Raw genomic sequence first — 5,000 nt, forward strand, 5'->3', positions numbered from 1 at the left:
ACTCACACTCCACACACATCCCACCCACACATATAACACACACACACACATATACATATATATGGAGTGAAGTGCCCGTGTTGTGTTTGTGTTGGGCCACTGATACGAAACATAAATAAAAAGATTGGAGGAGGAAAGATAGATGAAAATGGAAGACAGACAGTTATTCAATAATATGGTATGAATAAACAATCTATATAAACAAAATAATATGAGTCTGTTTATATCAATATACCACACACAGCACACACTCACCACACACACACCACAACACACACAAAACACACACCAACACACAAACACACACACACATAAATTATCACACACCACGTGCACATATACACATACACACACACACACATAATCTAATAATATATATACAATAAATATATATATATATTATATATTATTATATCATTGAATATATATATATATCTTATATCTTACTATATATATCTAATATATATATAATATATATATCAAATATATATCTATAATTTATATATATATATCTATATAAATATATATATTAAAAACATATATATATATAATATATCAATAATATATATATATATATATATAACAACATATATATATATATATATATATTATAATTATATATAAATAATATATATATATAAAGAGAGAGAGAAATAGATAGATACACACAAAGACACGCTTTTTTGTTTATATATATTCATACTAATAATCATAACTTGTCCTCATTTTCATTTATCTTTCCTCCTGAAAAAAAACAGCCTTTTTGTGTTCCGTCCAGTGCCAACACACGGCACCCCTCCACCCCACACCGAAAGACATATAGCTCTTCCGCATCGGTCCGGAACCGCCCTTCCCCACTCGAATACCTCCACCCCCACCCCCTCTCCACCCTTTCCCCACCCTCAACTACCTCCCCTCCTACCCACCCCCCCTCAAATGCCTCCCTCCCCCCCACCCCCCTCCACGACAGCGACGCTACGATGGGATAGTGGCTCCGTGTCACAACACCTGGTACTTACGACTGCTATAACATACCTCGCGGCGACCGTAACTCACGGTTCTCGCCGCCAAGCTTAAAATCAATGAGCGTCTTCGAAGGGTTCGACGTGATGCCAGCTCCGCACAGGTAGTTGGCTCGACCTGACACAGGTAGTTGGGGTTTGTTTGGTGATATATCGAATTCAACTGCGTGAGGTATCATAGTGCAGGTTCAGAAAAAGAAAGAAAAAAGTTATAGAGATACACAAGTTGTTGGTACACATACGCATTTAATAAGAAAGGCAAACAAAGGCGGAAGGTTCGCAAACACCGGTAGCCTTAAAGTGATTCATATAGATTTATTTTCGTTATCGTTCTTATAAGTAGCATTGTTCGAAAACCTGCAGAAATTATTACTTCGGTACACACGTGTATTTCGGCGACATGCATAAAAACGTTTGGACAAATAACAAAAACAAAAGTTGTTACGCAAGTATCTATCAAACACATCCATTCATGATTTATCACAGTCGTGCTGAAAAAAAACAAAACAAAACCACAAATAATGGAAACAATACGAAAACTTCGGAAAATGACGTAATTGAATCCAGCATAGGGAAACGTGTAGAAAAACGACCACAGGCAGTTGCCACATTGACGTGCCCCCCCCCCCATCCCCCTTCTCCCCCACCTTGAAATCTAATCATACTTATGGGGGTAAAGAACACCCCAATACCTTCCCCAACACAGCCACAACACACCACCAACATCACGAAACAGCCACAGCTACAACTGCGCTAATCATGCAAAACACCCATAAAGTGAAAGAGAGAGGGGGGGACACATATAAACACACACACACACACATGCACACACATACACACAGAGAAGGAGAGAAAGAAAGAAAGAGAGAAAGAGAGAGAGGGGAGGAAAGAAGAAAAGTAGAAAGTGAGGGGAAAAAGATGGAGAGAGGTAAGGAGAGGGAGGAGGAAAGAGAAGGAGGAGGAGAGAGGAGAAAGAGAGAGAGAGAGAGGGGAGAGGAGGAAGAGAGAGACACGGAGAGAGGGAGAGGGAGAAGAAGTGAGAGGAGGAGGAGAGGACCTGGAAGTAGATGGAGTGAAGAGACGAGAGAGAGAGGAAGGAGAGAGAGAGAGAGAGAGAGAGAGAGAGGTAGATTTTCACATACAGAAAGAGAGAGAGAGGCGAGGATGAAGAGAGGACACTTAATACAGAGGAAGAGGAGAGAGAGAGGAGAGAGAGAGAATGAGAGGTGAGCCGCGAGTAGGAAGAGAGGAGAGAGCCAGGAAGAGAGAGTGCGAGGGGAGAGGGGAGGGGCCGAGGAGACGCGGGAGAGGGGAGTGAGGAATAGACGAGCGGGAGACAGGCGAGCGGGGGATCAGTGAAGAGGAGTGCTGAGGAGAGCGGAGTGGGATGGGGGATGGAGTAGAGAGAGAGATGAGAGAGGGGAACTGAGGAGAGGAGGAAGAGAGAGAGGGGAGTAAGAGAGCCAACCCCCACAACCCCCCCTGAGAGAAGCGGAAGAAAGAGAAGAGAAAGGAGAAGAGATTCAGGACATACAGAAAGAGGATGGAGAGAGAGAAGAAGAGGAGAAAGGAGAGAGAGAGAATGAAGAGAGAGAGATGAATGAGAGAGAGAGGGGGAGAGAGAGAGAGAGAGAAAGAGAGAGTGGGAGTGAGGAGATGAGAGAGGGAGAAGGAGGCTCAGAGGATGATGGAGGGGGAAAGGAGGAAGGGATGGTGAGAGGAGGGAGAGAAGGGAGGACGGAGAGAGAGGAGAGAGAGGGATTGAGAGAGAGAGCGGAGGAGGTGAGTGAGGAGAGAGAGCGAGAGAAGAGAGTGAAAAGCGTAGAAGAGAAGAGATAGGAGAAGAGAGAAGGAGAAGAGAAGAGAAGAAAGAGAAGGGGAAGAGAAGAGAAGAGAGAGAGAGAGAAAGAGAAGAAGAAGAGAAGAGAAAAGCGGAGAAGAGAGAGGACGAGAGGAGATGAGGACGAGAAGAGGAAGAGGAGAGGGAGAGACGAGGAGAGGAGGAGTGGAGAGAGTTGAGAGAGAGAGCAAGCAGAGAGAGAGAGATGAGAGAGGAGAGATGATGGAGAGAGAGAGAGAGAGAATAAGGGAGGAGTCCCCCGAGGCGAGAGAGGAGGGAGAGAGGAGAGGGAGAAAGAGAATACAGCGAGAAGAGAGAGAGAGAGAGAGAGAGAGAAGAGAAGAGAGAGAGAGGCGAGGAGGAGGAGTAGGAGAGGAAGGAGAGAGATGAGAGAGAGATGGAGAGGAACAAGAGAGAGAGAGAGAGAGAGAGAGAGAGAGAGAGAGAGAGAGAGAGAGAGAGAGAGAGAGAGAGAGAGAGAGAGAGAGAGAGAGAGAGAGCGAGAGATGGATGAGAGTGAGTGTTAAAAAGAAAAGCCAGCATTATCTCTATCTTTTAAAGACAAATACACTATCAAACACCATATGACGATACAGTGACAGGAGCATTAGGTCCTATGTGCCACACTCAATTATACCAATTTCGCCCTAATTTACGAGGTACGGATGATAGCCTTATGCAGGATCTGGGGGACCAAATAGATATAAGTCACGGAAAAAAACTACAATTTTTGGCACTGGCGCAGTTCCTCGGGCTACGCTGGGGGGGTAGGGGATGGGGGTGGGGGTGGGGGGGGGGGGTGGAGATTGGGTGAGAACGAGAGGGGGGGGGGCGGTTGAGAAGGGGGCGGGGGTGGGGTACGTGAGAGTGAGAATTTGGGGAGGTTGAGGGGGATGAAGACAAGAAAGGGGGTGAGTGGATGAAGGGAAGGTGGGTGAGTGCATGGCAGAGAGGGAATGGGAGAGATGATAATTGAAGGGGATAATGGAGGGAGTGTGTGTGACTGGATGAGAGGAGGAGAGAGGGGAGAGAGGAGAAGAGGAAGCGGGGAGGAGGGATGGAAGAAAACGGCGAAGCCCCCGAGGGGGGAAGATAAGATGAAAAGAAGAAGGGGGAGGGGAGGGGGGGGGGGGAGGGGGGAGGAGAGGAAGGGGGGAGGGAGGGATGAGGAAGGAGGATGGAAATCAAAAAAAAAAAAAAAAAGGTAGGGAGGGTGGAGGGTGCGGGCAAGATGGAGGGAAGGAGGGGGGGAGGGGAGATGAGGGGAGGGGAGCGAGGGGAGAAGAATGATATAAAATTATATAGACTGACTACTAGACTTTTTTTTTTTAGACCTTTGTTCTCTTTAGACGACTTTACCCCTCAAAAAGAAGAGAAAGAGTGGGGGGGAGGGGAAGTTATAGGAGAAGGGGGAGGGAGGGGGGGGGGGGGGGGTGGGGAGAGTGGGGTGGGGGGGGGTTGGGGGGAGGGGGGGGGGGGGGGAAAGGAAGCAAGAAAAAAAAGCAAGGTGGATAGATGAGGGTGGGTTCGGTTAAGGGAGGGTTACAGGAGGAGGAGGAGGAGGAGGAGGAGGAGGAGGAGGAGACGGGAGGAGGAGAAGGACGGAGGGGAAAGGGTGGGGGGGGGGGAGGGGGGGGGGGGGCGCGGGGGGGAAGGGGGGGAAGGGGGAGAAAGGAGGAGGGAAGGGGGAGGGAAGGGGGGGGGAAGGGGGGAGAGAGAGAAGGGCGGGAGAACGAAGGAAGGGGGCTTCATGGACTAATAATTTAATATGTTCTGCTTCATAAAGTTGATTTACGATCGCAAATGACACACTGAGACCTCGAACTTGGTCAAAATACGAACAGGTTAAAGTTATGATTTGGGAGCTGCCTGTGTCATTTACAGAAATACACAGGGCTAGTGTTTGTCAGGCATTTTTAAGGCCCTAATACACGTTCCTTCTGCGACAAAATCGACCCTCCCTCGTGGACGATTTTCACAGAATACTGAGCTCTGAGAAATCCCCCCGAGTCGTGTTTTTGGTGCACTTTGTTTATTTATTCAGTGCCATTAGCATTAAAAGCCTTCATTAGCATAAGGGATTATAATGCTACTCGAACTATATTTGTAAGTATCATCACTGTTATTCTTGTTGTCCT

This window comes from Penaeus japonicus, unplaced genomic scaffold (assembly GCF_977035675.1).
Source record: "Penaeus japonicus unplaced genomic scaffold, GWHDUDI00000001_assembly GWHDUDI00000003, whole genome shotgun sequence".
In the NCBI taxonomy this organism is placed as follows: Eukaryota; Metazoa; Arthropoda; class Malacostraca; order Decapoda; family Penaeidae; genus Penaeus; species Penaeus japonicus.